This window comes from Sinocyclocheilus rhinocerous, unplaced genomic scaffold, assembly GCF_001515625.1.
Source record: "Sinocyclocheilus rhinocerous isolate Xijiao unplaced genomic scaffold, SAMN03320098_v1.1 scaffold3303, whole genome shotgun sequence".
NCBI classification, from domain to species: Eukaryota; Metazoa; Chordata; class Actinopteri; order Cypriniformes; family Cyprinidae; genus Sinocyclocheilus; species Sinocyclocheilus rhinocerous.
In genome coordinates this window covers 242,549-265,134 of record NW_015634071.1, presented here as the reverse complement: position 1 = coordinate 265,134, position 22,586 = coordinate 242,549, and the positions used below count along the sequence as shown (strand labels likewise).

The window sequence follows — 22,586 nt, the reverse complement described above, 5'->3', positions numbered from 1 at the left end:
TAAATGTGAGCCAAAATCATGACAATTAAAAGAACCAAAGACTTAAACTACTTCAGTCTGTGTGCATTGAATTTATTTAATACACGAGTTTCACAATTTGAGTTGAATTACAGAAATAAATGGACTTTTCCACGACATTCTAATTTATTGAGATGCACCTGTATACACCACTGGCCAAATGGCATGCCAAGAGTAAAGGGCTGAGGGCCTGTAAGCTGCTGATCTGGGTTCCAGGAAGTTCTGCTACAAGTTCCATACAATGAGCAATTCTGTGCCAAGACTATAGCTAGACTAAAAGCCTTTTATTTTAAGTATATGCTCCCTCATGTGTCAGATGAGTTTCAGGCAGGCCGCCTGTTGCTTTCCACAAGATACTTGCAGCTTTGTAAATAAGCAGGAACAAGAAAAATTTGGGTTAAGGATAGGATATTATGCAATTGGGGTTGGATGTAGAAGGTGAAGGTGAAGACGAACTATTTTCAATTAATTATTTTAAATCAGTTGTGTTAAACAAAAGACAACTCTGTGATTTGTGTTTTAGAAAATGTATAATTTAATATAAGCTGTATAAAATCAGTTGTAAGAAGTGTTTGTTGTTTTCAGGAAGCTAGAGACGCCTTCTACTGACCTTCATGTAGAGGTAATATTTCACCATTTAATTTTCATATGTAATAAACCAAGATGGAATTCATTTGCAAACTTGACATGACTTATTCCTTCAAATCAGGAGAGGAGATCGTAATGGTGAAGCATCTGTCTGCCATTACGTCATTGTCTGGACGAAGTCATTCCAGGAATCCTGAATTTGCAGTTATGAATTTATCACTGAACCTTCCTCCATACGCTGGTGAGATGAACATGATCAGTCCACATGGTGCTCCTGTTCTCCTCCATGATGTCAAGTCAACACAAAATCACCTTGCTTACAATGGACTGAGAAACACCAAACCTTTCAGCAAGATCACCCTGTAATAAATTAAGATGCAGCTTCATCAGAGTCATATGGATCTGATCCCAAGTGTGTAGCTGGAAGCGGTTGGTGTATGTACTGGTAAGGTGCTTGACAACTGAATGGAATGCATCCAATGTCAACCCTGTGTAGAGCTGACAAAGGTTCTTTTTTCTCAGTAGAGTTATGTACAGTGGCGCCAGCTCAACGCATTGTGTTTCCATATCAGATGTAGGTTGCTTCAGGTTGAGTTATGATTTTGAAGTGTATTTGTGGTCAGAGACAGATGGATCCTCCCATTGTGTTTCTGCATCACAGTTCAGGGGCATGTGGATGTGATCATCCTCACAGTTGTCCACTTTATCACTGCATCAATGCATCTGTGGAAATAATATAACCATAAACATGTTTTTACATTAGTACTTAAAATACATAATGAGAATTAATATGTGACCCTGGACCACAAAACCAGTCATAAGGGTCAATTTTTCGAAATTGAGATTTATACATCATCTAAAAGCTGAATAAATAAGCTTCCCATTGATGTATGGTTTGTTATGATAGGACAATATTTGGCCGATATACAACTATTTGAAAAAAATCAAAATATTGAGAAAATCGCCTTTAAAGTTGTCCAAATGAAGTTCTTACCAATGCATATTACTGATCAAAAATTAAGTTTTAATATATTTACAGTAGGACATTTACAAAATATATTCATGGAACATGATCTTTACTTAATATCCTAATGATTTTTGGCATAAAAAAAATCTATAATTTTGACCCATGCAATGTATTTTTGGCTATTGCTACAAATATACCTCAGCGACTTAAGACTGGTTTTGTGGTCCAGGGTCACATATATGATGGCACCCATACTTAGAACATTGTGTGTGTGAGAGAGAGATGCATTAAAAATGAGACGGTATACACACAATCTCTAACTGTGGTGTTAATACATAGGTCAGTATCAATATCTGAATGAGAAATGTAGCTAGCTGGCCTGCTAGCATCTGCAATTTCTGTAACTTACAGGAATAATGTGAGATATTGTAAGACTGTAATAATAATAATAATAAGTTTAATTTATATAGCGGTTAATACTGAACGCTAAAAAGACGTCTTCTGAACGTTCACTATTTATGTCACTTGGACGTTAATACTGAACGCTAAAAAGACGTCTAAAAAAGACGTCGCAAAAACTTTCATTCTGGCTCCTCGGTGGACGTCGTTTGAACGTACGACAAAGACGTTAAATTGACGTCTTTTGGACGTGTCTTTGCTCAGTGGGTTCACTCCTCTTAATCCAATTGTTATGGCAGCCCCTAACTGAGTATACAATACTTGACATTGCTTTCTGTTATCATCTACCGTTACAGCCGGAAGTAAGATGACAAAATGAACGCAATGGCATCACCATTGTTGTGGTGGGAAATAAGGTCAATTAGTATCAGAAATGGATTCATATACACAATAAATATTACAATACAAGCCTCTATTACTATATTGCACTATATTGTATTGATATTCAAAGCTTACCATGCATCCTCTTGGAAATAAAGCTGTATTTAAGTCTGTACACAATCAGCATTATTTCTCTTATCTTGTTGAATTAATTATTAGCAGAATGTAAACAACATCTAAATCATTAACTGCTTCAGAATGCATGCTGTTAACAAAATTGGTATTATTGTTGAAACATGTGGTTAGCCTACTGTACTTAAAAAAATCTATATATAACTATAAAAAATTATAAATAAACTATATCACACAACAAATATTACTTAAACAGTGAATACCTGCACAAGGCAAATTAAGGTATATGGGCACGTTACAAATCATAATTCTTTATTCAGATTTGATAATGATCACTTTGTCATTTGTAATACTGTATATTACATATACTGTGTTTGTTGAGGATCTCGTCCATCTGATTTTCATCATGCTCATCTGATGTTTACTACTGTAATGAATATGAACATAACTTTTTAATAAGCAGAGGACATTCCTGACACTAAACATATAACCATTTACATGATTAGAATGTTTGCGTTGTAAGAACGTGCAGGGAGATTTTAGATATAAAAATGCTGATGTTTTCTCATCAAAAACGTATGATTTCCTATTAATTCAATATAATCTATGGGAATATTAGGCAATACCAATATGGCAGCTTTTATTTTTAAGATGTCATGTGACTACGTCATGCATAGTGATCCAGTTCTCAATTATAGATCAGTGTGACCACCATAAAAAACCAGACTAGTTGAGCTAACTTCAATTATAATCACTGTGATCTGATTATTTCATATATTATTCATGTTTTGGACCGCACAGTTCATTGATAATAATCGACAGTTTAAATGGCACAAGCTGTAATCTAATGATCAAAATCTAAAATAATAGTCTTTTCATCTTAACATTTGTGTTAATGCATATGTCTAATGTTTATGACATTCCGAATCTTGTGATACTCGGTTAGAAGGCACAACAACTGTCAATAAACTTTCATGAGATCTTCATCTTTTCATGCATTTCATGCAACAGCTGCTAATGCAACATCTGCGTTTTAATGTCTATGGCTCTATATATCCTGCCTGTCAGGAGTGTAAAGTACTTGCATAATCACTGGTCATCATGATGTAATCATCATGAGTCAATATAAGACAATATATACTGTCTCACTGAGGTAAGTAAAACACTTTTGTGAATCTTATGTAACTTTTAAAAAAGCTTAACCTTTGTTTTCATTTAGCATTTGAAACAGCAAATTATTTTAAAACTGTCAGTGAAATCCATTTGAATGTGACGGGCTGATGTTTCTTTGTTCAATTGTTTGATCATCTGTCTTTCCATTTCATCAGTCAAATTCAAAAGCTAGAAAAAAAGTTTACATTTAAATTTAGTTCAGTTAAATTTGGAAACATTTTCACTTTTGAACTTGTGTATTATGTTAAATAAATTATTCCTAGTCACACCACTGAGCTTCAGTCAGTCAGTCAAACCAACGTTTTTTCTCCTTCCTACAAAGGTTGACTAAGTTGAACTAATCTCAAATCTAACGTAAAACAATCCTCTCATGATAGTAAATGCCATATAATAAATATCCTGAGAGGTTAAGAATATCTGTAATGATTTCATTAGACCAGCTGATGGCACAAAAGGTGTTGTTATCAAACAGTACCGTTACCTTATCCATCCCTCTGTCCGTCTATCCGCCTGTTGATCCATCGTCCATCCATCAGTGCTTTCTTCAAACCACTTGTCCTGTATGTTGCATTGATGCTGGAGCCTATCCCACCAGCTTGTCCTGAAGACAGGGAAACACTCTGGATGGATCCTTTACTATATGACTCATCAAATCTCCATGTGACTCAATAATGTATCAGCATTATAGATGCTTGTTTCCACCTAACAAAAAAATAAACCAGGTTGTGTTGCTATTGTGAAATATAAAGTCAAGATTATGAGACAGTCATAATATAGAATTTAGTCACAATTATGAAAAAGTCGCAATAGTGAGATATAAAATTTGATCAATTATGAGATATGAAGTCACAATTATGAGACAAAGTCACATTGTGAGAAACAAGAGTGCAATTGTTAGATATAAAGCCAAACTGTGAGATATAAAGTCTCAATTACACGAAATAATGTACAGGCATAAGAATCCCATTTATTTTGTAACAAACCTCCATCCAAAAAAGTGCACATTTTTGCACTAAAAATTGTACACAGCCTTCCTATGTTTCCAGGTGCTTTGTCAAAACAAGTGTCAGAACGTTATAAATCAATATGCATAGTATTTACAGTGACTGTCTGCCTCCTCACTTCAAGCCTCCCACTCATGACAGAAGGGCTGTGGGAGGACCAGGTGACACAAAGCTATGTTCACAACCCACCTCAGTGTCTCCACAGCTGCTTGTCCTCAGCAAAATTATGTTCCACACAGCATAATTGCGAAACAGTTTTCAGATTGTGTCAAAGGCCATAAAATGCTTTCAAGATAGGTAGCTTTTATGTGTCTGTAGTAATCTCCTATCTACAGAAACATTTATATCCTACAGAAAGCCAATGTCATTCTATCACGGCTGATAATTTTGACCTTTCGTTGACTGTCAGGGGCCTTTTCAACTCTGACCGGGCCACAATGAATGTGTTATTTTCGGCCCCAATAAAGCCCAGAGGTATACAAACATTTTTCTCCTGGGCTTCCTGCCTTCCTTGTTGTTGTTGCGTCAATGTCTCTGGTCTGTTATGAGACTGACAGTTATACTAAACAAAAATGTACAGGAACAAGGTGAAGGTTTACTCGGTTTGGCACTCACTGAAAGATTTCCACCCACTTCAAGAAGAGGAAGAGGTAGAGTCATCAGATTAGCAGGAAGGGTGGAGGAGGATCGCAGGCCACCCAGCTGTGCCATGAAAAAAAAAAAAAAATCTCTGGCTCAAAGAGTGCATCTGGAAGAGAGCATGTGAACTTGAACTTATGATGGGAAGGTGGAAGCAAACAATCAAAACTGACACTATGATGGTGGATCCAAAAGTGCAACTTTTGTTAATAAGGTTTAATTTCTTTGTTGAATATAAGTGAGTTTGTCTTTATTGTTGCTGTGTTTTAAATAAAAAGTTGTAATAGTTTTAAATTGATTTGGGTTACAAAGCAAGTTGGCTATATCCGTCTTATTCATTTGATTAATAAAAGTTAAATAAATGTGAATTTGCTATACTATTTTATGGAAAATTGTCAATAATTGACAAAAAGTGTCAATAATTTATTACTGTGATCCTTCAGAAATCATACTAATATGCTGATCTGGTACTCAAGAAAATTTCGTATTATTATCAGTTGAAAACATTTGTGCTGCTTAATATTTTTGTGGAAACTTTTTTTTTTCTTTGATGAATGCAAAGTTCAAAAGAAAACCATTTATTTGAAATAGAAATCTGTGACATTATAAATGTATTTACTATCACTTTTGATCAATTTATTGAGTCCTTGATAAATAAAATTCATTTATTTAAAAAAATCTCATTGACCTGAATAATTCAACAGTAGTTTATGCTAATTTGTGCATGCTATTAGCTTAGCAACATGCTAACGTCAAATTCTACTGAAATCAAGTTATTTGTGAGCTGCTTCCTATATAGAGTGTCACTTTAGGATGGTGCTCACTAGAAAGTTAAACGAGAGGAAGACCGGAGATTGTCCTACCAGGGTTTACTGCGCATGCGCACATCAATATATTGCGTAAATTTTCTCATGCTGAACAATACATAATTACTGTATTTGCATTACTGTAAGGGTAGGTTTAGGGTTGGGGTAGGTGTACACGTTAACAAAGCATAATCTGATGGGTAGCATTTTTTGTTGTCACATTGTGCTACCTACTGTTTAAATGGGAGGTAGCAAAATCTGACAGGGTAGTGCAAATCGTCAGAACAATTGCTTATTAAGCATTAAGCATTTTTAATAAATGCTTATTAAAAATGTTCCTGTCAAGGAAAATTGACAGAGTGCCTTCTGTGTGAAAGCAAATGCATCCCAGGATGGTGAACAAAAGCCAGGACCAATGCCGTAAAGGGTGTGTCGTAGTGATGACGCACGTTATTGTGAGACTCTTTAACCAGGTGTTTTGAAGGCAGATCAATGTTCACGATGAAAAATATGCGCAAACTGGAATGAAGCAGAGATCAGTAAGCTCCTCACTATCCGCGCTGAAGCTGAGATCGTTCGCCAGCTTAAGCTAGAGTTAAGCTAGTGTTATACTTTCCGTGTGTGCGAGTACGCAAGGGTCCCCCGTGACAATAAAAATCATCATCGGAGGGTGTACGCTGAGGCTCTTTGCGGACATCCGTGTGCCTCCCATTTTTTGTGACTGTGCTGACAAGTATGCGTGGTCACTAGGCTACAAAAGCACCAACTGCGCATGCGCTGGAAAAACAACATGGACGTCGAATTTGAAGAGAGGCTGTGTGAAGATGTCCGTCGCTACCCGTACCTCTACAATCCATTGATAAAACAATATCAAGAAAGAGGCTTTAGTTTGATCTTGGAAGTGCCTTCAATGCCACACACACACTCTCGCTAATTCATCATCAGAGGAGAGATGGTAATAAACACAGAATAATGAAAGGCCTTGTGTACAAAGAGACCAATATCAGTTACTTGAGATGAAAGAAGCAAGAGATAGGAGAGTGTGAGTGTAGCAGACCTTGTAAAAATGTGCCGTGTATGTATCCGTGTTTGAGATAGATCTGCGTGGGAGGATGTTGGCAAGTGTTCGTGAGATGGACCTTTTGAGTGGTTGCTGTGTATTAGATATGGTTATATATGAGGATTATTTGTATGTTGAAAAAGACCTTTTGAAAGGGTGGTGTCAGGGAAGGTTTGGGATTGTACGGATCTGTGGGTGCCTCAGCTGTGTGTGAGAATCTGTGTGAGTATGTTCTTAGAAACAGTCCAGGCAGGCTGAAGAACTTTAGTGTGTGCCACTGTTAGGAATCCAGCACTCTATAGACCTCTCTCACTAATATACTCATGCAGATATACTCATTGTCAGCACACATTCTAATAGACAATCTAAAATAGAGGTATTCATTGAATGTGCCAAGAGGCGCAGTTTCTAAATTTCCTTAACAGCAGAAGTCAGAGTAATCATTACTTACTCTGTTTAGGTGCCAATATGCTGAAAGGCTATGAAATTATATATTTAAGGGTTTCAGAATTACATATTTCAAGAGCGATTATATTCTATTTATTGATTATAAAGAATATTTACTGCATGGAGCTCAGCTCAATTTCAGACTACACTTCTGTTCATAAGTTCACATACCCCTTGCAGAATATGAAAAATGTTAATAATTTGAACAAAATATTTCTAAATAAATTTATATATTTAAAAAAAATGACCCCAATCAAGTTTGCATACCCTTGAATCTTAAAATTGTGCAATTACTTGGACGATCCATGACTTTTAAGTTTTGTGACAGTTGTTCATGAGTACCTTGTTTGTCCCGAGCAGTTCAACTGCCCATTGTTCTTCAGCAAAATCCTCCAGGTTCTGCACATTATTTGGTTATCCAGCATCTTTGACCCCCTCCAACAGTGACTGTATGATTCTACGATCCAAATTTTTCAAATGGAGGACAACTGAGGGACTCAATACACAACTATTACAAAAGGTATACACATTTTCTGATGCTCAAGAAGGCAACACAATGCATTAAGAGCTGGGGGATGTAATTATTTGCTTTCTTACTATCATTCTATCCATTCAGAAGATATCAAACATGTTTAACATGTTGAACCAATTTTAGAACACATACTGTATTGTTTTCATTTGTTTTGTGTCTCCTAGCATCAAGAAATTGAGTGAGTTTGTTGTGTTCAGAACAATTTAAAGGGGTCATGAACTGAGAAATCTAATTTCCCTTGATCTTTTGACATATAACAGGTCAATGTACTATAAAAACATCTAGTAAGTTTCAAAACTCAAAACTGCTTTTATTGAAACCAAGCCCAGGAAACAACTCGTTTTGGAATGTACCACTTTATGACGTAATAGTGTGGCTAAGCACCGCCTCCTCAGGACAAGTTCAACACCTGCTTCTACATCACTGCCTCTTTAGCCCCGCCCACTGATACGCTTGTAGTAGGAGTAGGAAATACTAAAGAGACAGAACCATACAGATGACATTACAAGATTACAAGACACTGTGTAGTGAAAAATAAGTTGTTAAAAATAGTCTTTGAATTGCCTTACTTGTGATCCTAACATATCTACATCAGACGCGAGCGCTGTTGCGTCATGTCGCGAATCAATTTCTCTTTCAGGTCAGAAGCGGCGCGAAAGCTTGTATTTAAGAAATCAAATGGAACGTCAGTTTACTGTCTGAGATTTGTTGTGTCAATCCGTGCCACATCCAGTACAGACAGAATCGCTGGTTGTAATGGGTTCTGTTGTCTATGGCGTTGCATTGCTCGCGTCCGTTGTAAACACAGGGTAAAATTATAATTGTTTGTTTGCTTTACTTTGCTACAGATTCATTTTTAAACAAGACAATATGATGCAAGCTTTTCAGAGAGCCTGAAAGTAATCAGTGATGCAGCGCTGAGTCTGACTAGAGTGGATCCAACAGTAATGTTGCAACACTGTTGCATTGTCTGTTCCAGGCTGTTTGATATATACTGAGTATTTATATGTTTTTAACCCAAATGACCAATGTTGTTTTACATCTCAACAGCGTCCATCTGTTATTTTAATAAGTGAAACTATTGGAAACTGTTAGCCAATCATAGTGGGCGTTTACTTGCGTGTCTTGAATGCCCCCCGCCTATAAAATCTCTGTTCTGAAGAGAGGCTCAAAAACAGAATATAAAATAGCCTATTACTTTTAAATTATGATTTTCTTTATGTAAAATCACTATAACATTATTAAGTGAACCTCAGAGAACATTATACAATAATTTTTAAAAATGCAATTCATGACCCCTTTAAAGTCTGGTTGGATGTAATCCTCAGTTGTTTATTGTATGATGCCCAGTTCCCCTTCAGGAACTCGAGCTGCATCGAGAAACACTTTGGGAATGCCCCTGCGTGACCGTGTTCTGAAGCATGTGTAAAATCAGTTCAATGGAGCAGCGAGACGTCACGAGCGGGGTGACGTGAGCAACCAGGAAGTATAAAAGCGCATCCGGCAGAGCGCAAGTTAGCTTCTGCTCTTCAGTAGCGCTCTGTGTATGTGTCAGTCTTATTTACTGTTGTCTGTCAGTCCACAAGCATTCAAAAATACCAAAGTCTAAGTCTATGGCGAGCGAACGGCATTACAGACGTTGTATTCCTCCCCGCCCACGATGGGGCAGCTCTCGTGGGGGCTGATTGTCATGACTGCGAGTTGTTCTCGTTGCGTGTGCTCTGCTCTCGCCTGGTCGTGTTTGATGAGAGCGGCCAGGCTCGCGATCCCGCTGTTGCCGAGGTACAGCGTAGAGTGTTGTCGTGGGGATCGCAGGTGGATTTAGCAGAGGGATCCGAGACGGGCTCGTTCTTTTCTTGGTCCTCACCCGCTAGATCCACGGCTCCCTCTCAGGGATCGGAAGCCCGCGCTGTGGTTTCTTCACCCCGGAGAGAGAGCCAGGCACTTCATCTATCTTCCACCGAGGAGGTGGATGTGATGAGAGTCGAGACAGAGGAGACTGTGGACTTGCCACCACAGTCCCTCGCATATGAGGAGCTCGTGGAGGTTGTGACTCGTGCTGTAGCCAAATTAAATATCGATTGGCCAGTCGAGAAACAGGATGCTCGTCCAAAGAGTAAATTAGATGACCGTTTCCTGAGATCCAGATCACTTCCTTCATGACGGGGCCTTCCGTTTTTCCCGATCTCCATGCTGAGGTGTCAAGATCGTGGGAGAAACCGTACTCATCCCATATTTACAGCCCAAATTATTCCAACATCGTGGGGCTGAATGATAAGAGATATGGAGCGATGCCAGTGGTGGAGCAGACGCTTGCGAGCTATCTCTCCCCATCCTCAGCATCGTCCCTGAAGGCCCCGAAGCTTCCCACCAGGCCCGTTAGGCTTACATCGAGTCTGGTTGGGAAAGCTTATACGGCGGCAGGTCGGGCTGGCACATGTTTGCACACCATGGCGGTGTTACAAGCATACCAGGCTGACCTGCTCAGGAACCTGGATGACAGGGTGGAGGAGGAATCCGACGTAGTAGCCGAACTGCGTCGGGCCACAGATTTGTCCCTCCGGGCCACCAAAGAAACGGCCAGAGCTATCGGCCGTTCAATGGCAGCTATGGTGGCCACTGAATGGCATCTGTGGTTGAATCTGTCCGAAATGCATAATAAGGACAGATTCTTCCTCCTAGACGCCTGCTCTCGCCCTCTGGCCTTTTCGGCGACGCAGTCAACACTGTCGTCGATAAGTTTCAGGAGGCGAGGAAGTAAGCGGCGGTGTTCCAACGTTTTCTCCCTCGTCGCTCCCAGGCCCATGGGGCTGCTGAGCGGGAGCAGCCCCAGCCAGTCTCAAAAACAGAGCGTTGCAACCCGCACCCCCCACAGAAAGATCAGGGGTCGGTTCGATGCTCTCAGTCGGGGTCTTCTAGACCGAAAACGGATCTGTGGACGTTATCTTGTCAAAGAGGACCTCGACTAAGCGGTCCTGACGCCAACATCGTCAGGCCCCTGAGGGCAGCCCCACCTGGGGAGGAAAGGATAACACCTCAGTATACGGTGCCCGATCCTCCTCAGTGCCCTCACGGAGATTCACTGATACCCCTGCCACCCTCGGTGCTTCAGGGCTCAGTGAGATCCGACGAGCGAAGATCCCAGCTGCCGCCCTGCAACGGTACGGCACGGGAGAGCTCGCCACAGAGCGTTGCAACCCGCACCCCTCCACAGAAAGATCAGGGGTCGGGGCCCTCTACACCGAAAACGGATCTGCGGACCGTTATCTTGTCTAAGAGGACCTCGACTAAGCGGTCCTGACGCCACCATTGTCAGGTCCCTGAGGGCAGCACCACCTGGGGGGGAAAGGATAACACCTCAGTATATAGTGCCCGATCTTCCTCAGTGCCCTGACAGAGATTCACTGATACCCCTGCCACCCTCGATACTTCAAGGGCTCAGTGAGCTCCGACGAGCGAAAATCCCAGCTGCTGCCGGCGAGGGTACGGCACGAGAGAGCAGTCAGGCCAGTTGTTCCCTGCCGGTCATCCGCTTCAGGGCACCGAACTGGCTCCTCTAATAACACCAGAGGCCAGCCTCGAGAGGCTGGTTCCCTTAGTAGATATTTTGGCAGCGTGGAAACTTCTACCAAATGTCTCAAAATGGATCCTGCAGATTGTAGAGAAAGGCTACAGAATCCAGTTCGGTTCTCGTCCGCCTCGTTTCAACGGGGTCATTCCCACACTAGTGGGCCCCGAGCAGGCTCTGGTAATGGAACAAGAAGTAGATACTCTCTTGAGGAAGGGTGCCATAGAACGTGTTCCTCCTCTCTCTCGAGAGCGTCTGGGTTCTACAGCCGTTACTTCATTGTTCCGAAGAAGGATGGGGGGTTGCGTCCGATCTTAGATCTCCGTCTTCTGAACCGCACTATCAAACGGCTTCGGTTCAAGATGCTCACTATCAAGCAGATAGTATCTCAAATCCAGTCCGAGGACTGGTTTGTTACAATAGATCTCAAAGACGCTTATTTCCATGTTCCCATCCTTCCTCAACATTGGAAGTTCCTGAGGTTTGCTTTCGGGGCGAAGCATACCAATATCGAGTTCTTCCCTTTGGCCTGTCACTCTCACCCCGCACTTTCACAAAGTGTGTGGATGCTGCTCTGGCTCCTCTGTGACTCCAGGGCATCCGCATACTCAATTACATAGACGATTGGTTGATACTAGCTCGATCGGAGCAGATGGTGGCTCGGCATCCAGATGTCATCCTCGCCCATATGAGAGAGCTGGGGTTAAGACTAAACGCCAAGAAGAGTGTTCTTTCTCCACTACAGAGAACCACTTATTAAGGCGTGGTGTGGGACTCAACCTCGATGCAGGCACGTCTGTCTCCTGCTCGAATCGAGTCAATCCTCACGACAGTCAGGAGAGTAAGAGAAGGCCAGTCACTCACTGTCAAACAGTTTCAAAGGCTGTTGGGCCTGATGGCAGCGGCGTCCAACGTGATACCTTTTGGCCTGCTGTACATGAGACCCTTGCAGTGGTGGCTCAGAACCAAGGGATTTTCCCCGAGGGGGAATCCGCTTCGCATGATCAAGGTCACGCGGCGATGCTTACGTGCCTTGGACATGTGGAAGAAAGTTGGTTCCTGGTTCGAGGCCCGATGTTAGGGGCTCCTTGTCGTCATGTAACGCTAACAACAAATGCCTCTCTCACGGGCTGGGGGGCAGTCATGAGTGGTCGCTCTGCCCAGGGTCTGTGGGAAGGCCATCATCTCACTCGCATGATCAAGGTCACGCGGCGATGCTTACGTGCCTTAGACATGTGGAAGAAACGTTGGTTCCTGGTTCAAGGCCCGATGTTAGGGGCTCCTTGTCGTCGCGTAACGCTAACGACGGATGCCTCTCTCACGGGCTGGGGAGCGGTCATGAGTGGCCGCTCTGCCCAGGGTCTGTGGGGAGGCCATCATCTCTCTTGGCACATCAACTGCCTGGAGATGCTGGCCGTGTTTCGAGCTCTGACACACTTCCTTCCAGACCTAGGGGGACATCATGAGCTTGTTCGCACAGACAACACATCGGTGGTCTCCTACATCAATCGGCAGGGGGGTCTGCGTTCGCGCCCCTTGTACAAGCTGGCGCGCCAGATCCTTCTGTGGGCTCAGGGGAAGCTCCTCTCTCTAAGAGCAGTTTACATCCCTGGGTATTTAAATCAGGGGGCAGACCTCCTGTCGAGGCAGGGGCTGAGGCCCGGGGGATGGAGACTCTACCCCGAGGTGGTGGAGCTCCTTTGGAGGGAGTTTGGCCAGGCGGAAGTGGATCTATTTGCGTCGCAAGAAATGACACACTGTCCGCTCTGGTTCTCCATCACGCATCCAGCTCCATTGAGGCTGGATGCCATGGTGCAGATGTGGCAGAGGCTTCGTCTGTACGCTTTTCCCCCGATCGTTCTGCTCCCGGGAGTTCTGGAGAGAGTACGCCGGGACGGGGTTCATCTGCTGCTAGTAGCCCCGTTCTGGTCGGCCCGAGTGTGGTTCTCGGACCTGGTGTCCCTCCTCGACGGCTCTCCGCTGGAGATTCCGATCAGGAGGGACCTCCTCTCTCAGGCGGGGGGCACCATTCTTCACCCCCGCCCGGAGTTGTGGAAGCTGTGGGCGTGGCCCCTGAGGGGGCACAGCTCCTAGCATATGGTCTCTCAACTGAGGTTGTTGAGACTATACTTCAGTCCAGAGCTCCCACCACTAGGAAACAGTATGCCTTGAAGTGGAAGCTTTTCACTTCATGGTGCGGACAGCGACTGCAAGACCCAGTCAACTGCCCAATTGGTATAGGTCTGGAGTTTCTGCAGGAGTGATTCTCCGCAGGGTTATCTCCCTCCACTCTGAATGTATACGTGGCAGCCTTAGCTGCTTACCACGCCCTTCTGGGTGGTCAATCATTGGGAAGACACCCACTTCTCACTCGTTTCCTCTGTGGCACCCTGAGGCTGAGGCCAGAACAGCGCACTAAGGTGTCCTCATGGGACATTGCTGTGGTTCTGGAGGGCTTATGCAATGCCCCCTTTGAACCCATAATAGAAGTTCCAGTCAAGTTTCTCACGCTCAAGACTATTTTTCTCCTCGCTATTTCCTCATATTAAAGGATAGGGGATCTTCAGGCACTTTCTGTTTCGTGCCTGGAATTTGTTCCAGGCATGGTTAGGGCATTCCTTTACCCGAGGGTCGGGTATGTCCCTAAGGTTCCCACTTCTTTGCCAGGGCCCATAGTACTTCAGGCATTCTGTCCTCCTCCTTTCCAGGAAGTAGGCCAAGAACAGCTTAATCTGCTCTGTCCAGTTTGAGCACTGGATGCTTAAGCACACAGAGCTGCCCAGTGGCGTAAGGCAGAGCAGCTGTTTGTTTGCTTTGGTCCGCCAAAGAAAGGATTTCCGGCGACCAAGCAGACTATGAGTAGGTGGGTGGTCGAGGCCATCTCACTAGCCTACGAGTCCTCTGGCCTCCCGTCACCTATGGCGGTCAGAGCGCACTCGACCAGGAGTATGGCGGCCTCCAAGGCTTTCAACTTGGGTGTGGCCTTGCAGGACATTTGTGCTGCGGCGGGCTGGCCCTCTCCGCACACTTTTGTCCGCTTCTATAGACCTGGTATCTACCCCAGGGTCCCAAGTTCTCTCTTCGTGATGTGCTCAAGGGATACACACACAGGCAGGGACTTGGTAGTATGGCACAGTGGGTATTCTCGTTCCCAAAGTGTTTCTCGACGCAGCTCGAGTTCCCTCAGGGAACGTCTCCAGATTACTTATGTAACCATGGTTCCCCGAGGGAACGAGACGCTGCGTCTCTTTGCCATACTCCCTGCATCCCTGCAGGCGCTACTTCATCGAAGCTAACTTGCGCTCTGCTTGATGCGCTTTTATACTTCCTGGTTGCTCACGTCACCCCGCTCGTGACGTCTCGCTGCTCCATTGGACTGATTTTACACGTGCTTCAGAACGTGGTCACGCAGGGGCATTCCTAAAGCGTTTCTCCTTCCCTCGGGGAACCAAGGTTACATACGTAACCTGGAGATGTTTTTCTATGTTTTAAAATCTGTTTAAAAGGTGTGTTGTGTATTCAAGCCTTTACATTACATGGTATACATTTTATCAGTTTCAGTTATGCATTTTCTGCAAATCGATGGTGACCTCTGACCAAAAAATATACGGAGTAAACAATCTAGGGAACTTTCTAGTGAGAATCAGGGTTTGTCCAGTCTGACCTTCCCTGTAGTGATGCTTTTGCACAAGTCATGCACAGAAGCGATTCACTCTTTGCTGATTTTGGGTAGGGTGGGTGTTGGCAGTGATGATTCAGTGATGAGTCCACTAAAGGAGGTAGAGCTTTTTCGCATTTGGCTCCCAAACTCTGGAATAGCCTTCCTGATAACGTTCGGGGTTTAGACACACTCTCTCTGTTTAAATCTAGATTAAAGACATCTCTTTGGCCAAGCATTCAAATAATGCATATCATAATCTTGTACTGCAGTTATATCTGATCAAATGCACATTATTATTCTTTAGTTTGGGTTAAACAAATAAATTTTGCTTGGTTGGAACAACAGCTACGCTAATTATGTCTCTATTTGTTTCTCTGTTTCTGCCACAGGATTGACATCCCATGGTAACTAGGATTTACACAAGCTTCAGTCTGGATCCAGAACACCTGAGAAGAGATGATGCCAACCCCTCAGAGGACCTCAGATGATGCCAACCCTGAAACAACATACATAACTACCACATTTTGCTATAAGTTTGATTGCATCATATAATAATTGCTGTTAATAGTGTTCATCGTCTGTTTGATTACGTCTTTAATTGATTTTTCCGTAAATTTCTGCCATATGTACATTGACTGACAGTCACCACTGATAAGCTACCACTAAATATTGTAGAAACTTAATTTGCTGTAAAGTTGCTTTGCAATGATTTGTATCGTGAAAAGCGCTGTACAAATAAACTTGAATTGAATTGAAAAATTGAATTCATGCCAGAATGCCACACTTCTACCCACACTACCAGAATGCCACTTAGGCAAACGTTGCCCAGTGCTCTGAGTGGACAAAGAGCTGTGGGTGTGTGGCTGGGAGGGCTGGGATTGATTCTGGGGAAGTGGAGGTCTGGGTGCGTCACTGTAGCTCTGGAGAGTTGGGTGTGTATCTGGGTGTCATGTGGTTTTGTAATGGAGTTGTCCTTTGGCCAGAGTCAGTGCTGCTGTCAGTTCTTCCCTTTCTTCACACTTACGCCTTACTGTCTCCTCAAGAAATGATTTCTACATGCCAAAGAGAGGGGAAAAAACGATGAGTGGAGCAGAACAAGACTACAATATTACATCATTCCTTTCACAGATCAATACAACCCTAACTCACTAAAACTGGACATATCAAACTCTCCTCTGGGAGATCATGGATGAGCCATACCTCCCGTCAACATGACCATTTCTCTAAGAACCTCCTAACTGCCAAGCTAACTGAATATTTACACTTTTGTACATTTAAGTGTTCTTATACAACAAGTTTGTAGACAACTAATTAAGCTTTATGAAAAGTAGCTATAGCTTTAAACTTATCAAATGCCTTTATCTTAATTTACAATAAATCTGTAACCTATTCTGATGTTTTTGACATAAAAGACAATTTGTACCATATGAAAGTGAGATGGTGGGAAACTCCATTTGGAAAGACTCGCAGCTGGAAGATGACGTGAGCACTAGAAAAATCACATGTGCCTGTGGAAACTCGCATGCTCAAGGAGTTCTCCAGCATTTTCACACACAAGCTCTGGTAATACCCAAATTTACATCACAGATGTAAGTGTGCTTAAGATTGAGGCCGTGACCATCATCTGACTCCATGATGTAACCAGCTACAATCTTTCGGTGAAACAGTGCCATCTAGTGGTCATAATGACATACTGCAGTATATACATGAATTCAACACTACTCAGACTGCAACCTCACCTCATGTTCAGAATTATATGTATTTATAAAGGCACTCATGCATGCTTCATTCTGATTGGCTCACAGACGTTTGTAGTAAGGATAGTATCATCAGCTAGAATTAAAAAAAAAATGTGTTAATTAAATGAAAGCTGAAATTAAATGTAAATTAGATGGAAAAACTTTAAAAACGAGAAATATTGCATTGGCAAATAACTCAAATAAGTTTAGGTTGAGGAACTAATGTCACTACCTGGTCATAAATATAAACTAAAATCGAAAAATAAATAAATTAATGAATAATAAAAATGACAAAAAAACATAATTACAATGAAAAAGTAAACTGAAATTAAAATAAGTGAAAATATAAAAATTAAAAAGTTAATCCAAAATATTAATAAAATTCCATTTGTATATATATATATATATATATATATATATATATACAGTATATATGTGTGTGTGTGTGTGTGTGTGTGTATGTAACAACACTGGTAGACTGTATTACACTGTACAGGTGCATCTCAATAAATTAGAATGTCGTGGAAAAGTGAGCAGCCCGGAAAATGGAGCGCAGCTGGAGGAAAACAAAACTAGAGGTATTTCGTATTGCTTGGCGGGAAAGTACCCTATCCTACAGAAAAGCATTAAAAACTGCTAGATCTGATAACTTTTCGTCTCTTTTAGAAGAAAACAAACATAACCCCAGATATTTATTCATATCAGTGGCTAAATTAACAAAAAATAAAGCATCAACAGGTGTTGACATTTCCCAACAGCACACCAGTAATGACTTTATGAACTTTACTTCCAAGATCGTTACTATTAGAGATACAATTTTAACCATGCAGCCGTCAGCTACAGTATCGCATCAGATAGTGTCCTATAGATCCCCTGAGGAACAATTCCACTCATTCTCTACTATAGGAGAGGAAGATTTGTATAAATTTGTTAAATCATGTAAACCAACAACATGTATGTTAGACCCTATTCCATCTAAGCTCCTAAAAGAGGTGCTTCCAGAAGTCATAGATCCTCTTCTGACTATTATTAATTCATCATTGTCATTAGGATATGTCCCAAAAACCTTCAAACTGGCTGTTATTAAACCTCTCATCAAAAAACCACAACTTGACCCCAAAGAACTAATTAATTACAGACCGATCTCGAATCTCCCTTTTCTCTCCAAGATACTAGAAAAGGTAGTATCCTAACAATTATATTCCTTCTTAGAGAAAAATGAGGATTTCCAGTCAGGATTTAGACCGTATCATAGTACTGAGACTGCTCTCATTAGAGTTACAAATGACCTGCTCTTATCATCTGATCGTGGCTGTATCTCTCTATTAGTGCTACTGTATCTTAGTGCTGCGTTCGACACTATTATTTAAACTGAACTGAGCTGTATGATGACATCACTGAATTCAATGATGAACTGCCTTTAACTGAAAATTGAGTGTTTACTATTGTCATTTTGCATTATTGACACTATTTTCCTATTTAATGCTGTAAAGTTGCTTTGACACAATCTGTATTGTTAAAAGCGCTATATAAATAAAGGTGACTTGACTTGACACTTTATTATCAGAACTTTCAACGAGTCACACATCTTGAATCCATTCAAATAAAACAATTTTTTCCAGCAGTTTAGAAAATAACTTTATAATTAATATATATTTTAATTAATGTATTTTTGAAAAAATGCACCTGGGGGGTAAATCTGCTTGCTGTCATGGTCACATTATCATCTCAGTGTGCATTAATTTCCAGCAATTAAATGGTCTGTTGTCAAGTATTTCATACTTCAACTTGCATAAAAATATGATTTTAAATTTGACAAGCAAAATAATAAAGGTTATTACCATGCTAGAATGCTATAAATGTGGGTGGTAATCCCAATTTGGACTGTAGCTCATGTGTAACCAGCGCTAATCAAAAAAATTCACCCCATTTTTTCCATGCACACATACCCACACACCAGCCATGCATACAGCTCATCCACCCACACATACACTCTGCTGCACAGACTTGCCTGCTTAACAAGGCACACTCTCTAACAGCACTGGAGAGACTAGAGTGTGTGTGTCAGTAAAGGTCAAACGCTTTACGGGCATCTGTGTTGACACAGTGACCTTTGCTTCACTTCTCTCCTCGTCTGACACATGAAGCCGCAGAGAATTTATATCACAGCATCTGACCACAGTGAGGCAGAGTGAGCAAAGCCCCAGTGCAGCTCACTCAGGGGAAATGAAGAATGAGGATCTTAGTGACAAGGACTAAGAGGTCAATGTTTCGCAGGTTAGCATGGCTCATATAAGAGCTTTTATGAAATAACAAAGCAAATTTCTCACGATAATTTGGAAAAATGGTATTGATGCAGGTTAAACGCAGTGACAGCCATATAACATTTGAATCAAGACAATTTAAGCAGCTTAAAGCTTCAGTGTGGGATTTGGATTCCATGAAGATTACCATTTAGATTTAGATTTCACAACAATAAAGTTTTAGTAATTCCCAATGGCTCACTCCTGTTAGACATTTTCAAATGTATTTTTTTAAAGGGGTCATATGATGTTGCTAAAAAGAACATTATTTGGTGTATTTGGTGTAATGAAATGTGCTTATGCGGTTTAAGGTTAAAAAAACACATTATTTTCCACATACTGTACATCATTGTTTCTCCTCTATGCCCCGCCTTTCTGAAACGCGTCGATTTTTACAAAGCTCATCGGTCTGAAAAGCGAGGTGTGCTCTGATTGGCCAGCTATCCAGTGCGTTGTGATTGGCCAAATACCTCAAGCGTGTGACGGAAATGTTAAGCCCCATACCATACTGTGATGCCCTGTCAGACCGATGAGACAAAAACATTAAAACCCATTATAAACGAGGCATTTGTTGCATCCAGTGGGGACATAATCTGCTATCTGCTATGGTTTCATCTTTGCTTCCTTCCCCTGAACAGTTATCATCATTTTAGTCTAACGTTACTCTCCCAGGATCAGTAAACAGTCCTCCATAAAATGTGCTGCACACATCTGAATATTTGGGTTGAAGTGTTCTGGAACAGTGTTGTAAATACAACTTAACCACTTATTTCTAGTCGTGTCCTCTTTTGGAAGGCCAAACAAAGTAGTTTCGCTTTCATAACAAAACACAGCGTCACACGCGGCGGCGGCCTAGAGTGAGTGGAGGCCGGCGGCTAGAGTTAGGAACGGCCGGCAGGCTGAGTGAGAGGAGGCCGGTGAGCTTGAAAACGGCGCGGCCGGCAATCGACAAAGGAGCGGCCGGTGGGCGGCAGCAGCAATACTACAGCGAGAATAAAAGTTACATCTTCTTTCTTTGCGTGAACATTTGGGCGGCGCTATGCATATCTTCCCACATTGTGACGTAGACATGTGGGGGCGTGTTAGAACAAGCCATTTTAGGTAGGCGTGGTTGACTCTTAAATTTTATAAAGAATATCTCTTTGGATTTGAGACTTTAGTCTTTGCAACTTTACAGATCTTCTTTATGCACCAAGAGCTTGTAACACTTCAAAGAGAAAGGAAAATTTGAAATCGCATCATATGACCCCTTTAAGAATTTAATTGTCTTATTCAGCAAAAATATATTAAACTCATTAGAAGTGATAGTAAAGACCTGTCACAAAAGATTTCTATTACAAATAAATGTTGTTTCTATCCAACAAAGGAAATGTTTCACGTTTTCCACAGTCATATTAAACAGCACAATTGTTTTCAATGTTGATAATAAGAAATGTTTCTTGAGTAACAAAACCAAATCAGAATGATTCCTGCAGGACCATGTGACACTGAAGATGTAAGTAATGGCTGCTGAGAATTCAGCTTTACATAACATATATGAAAATATAAAACAGTTATTTGAAATAGTAATAATATTTAACAACATTACATTTTACTGTATTTTTTTATCAAACTAATGGAACCCTGGTGAATTTGAAACTATAAAAAAATGCAATATTAAAACAAGAAATATTATCAACCTCAAACTATATATTCAACATGGAACCACAAATGCCAATGTTACTGCTGTTACAGTTACTCTGATGCTTTGCTTATGCACTGCTTGTTTGTAAAAAAAAAAACATAATGCAGCAGTGTGTGGGTTGGAAAAAGGATAAATAAACAAAACAGCTTAGTGTTTATTTTGTCAAAGGAATGAAGCATGAGGAGGAATACAAAAATTGCCTTACTATACAAACACAGATATTTACACAACATTCAAGATATCAAAGCAAATGAAAGAGGAGAGCCTTTGATGCACACACATCTCTACTGAGAGGGATTAAAGAGAATTAGAGCAATACAGTGTCTATATTACATGTCAAATATCACCATTGAGGGAGTTCAGCCCTCACGAATAAAGCAAATGCTGTATGTGTCTGTGTCTATAAAGGGAATCAGAGAAAAAAAATTATAATGTACTTTAGAGGGTGTTTGCCTCCTGTACACTTATGTAAACATCATATACTCTGCATTTATGAGAGTATATGGCATGAGCAGTAGCAGTATGGCTGTCACAGAGACCGCCTCCGTAGTTCCCTCTTCTGTCCATCAGAGGGCTCCATCACCAGAGTACTAACCATTTCGGACTCTCACTAAATTTCCCATAAGCCTGCACTGATCACATTCACCTGAAACCCATTAGCCTGGACAATATAAGAACTTCATGCACACTCAGACTTTTCGAAGTCTTGTTTTGCTTCGGTGAACAATTCCAAGTGTTATTTCCTGTTTGACTGCCTTAGTGTTTTGACCCTGTGCTGTTTCTCTACTCTGATTCCTTGCTGCCTGTCCTTGGACTATTGCTTTGATGCTGGTTTTGTGTATTGTTAGTCTCGTTGCTATGATTGTTCGCTGCCAGCCCTTATCATCTGTCTGTTCACTGATTACAATTCTGCCGACTCTGCTCTGTGTTTGACTATGCCTGATTGACCATGTCCTCAATAAAGCTGCATATAGATCCCAATCGTAGTGACGCCTCGTTACAATGGCATGTGGTGGCCTCCTGAAAAGAGGAGTCAAAAGCCCCTCTCCAATTGAAATTCATGATCCAGTACTGTAATGTTTAAAGGGTTTCAGGATTAAAGGTGTTTATATATAATACATGTTTTTAATATATGTTATATAAAACAGAAGAAATGTTTATTATTATTATTGTTATCAATGATGAAAACAGTTGTGCTGCTTAATATTTTTGTACAATTCTTTCAGGAAAATGGCTGCAATATAACAAAGAGTGAAAAATTTAAGGGGGTCTGAATACTTTCCGTACCCACTGTATGTATATAAACTTACTGATACCAAACATTTTAACGATATTGTGTGTATATGTATATTGTAATGATTCAGTCCACTGAAGGCGAGCGTAGTGAAGAACCCATGTGCAGTTTATTTACAGACGTGATCCAAAATACAAACATAATCCGAGACTAGAGACACAGACTTGACTTGACGAGGCATGAACAGACTT

At 41.3% G+C, this 22,586-nt stretch overlaps 1 pseudogene; it reads right to left on the bottom strand.

Moving 5' to 3' along the window:
- Positions 1 to 15,357: 15,357 nt before the first annotated feature.
- The window catches only part of LOC107745420 (trichohyalin-like), a 182,819-nt pseudogene continuing 175,590 nt past the window's right edge, over positions 15,358 to 22,586 (bottom strand).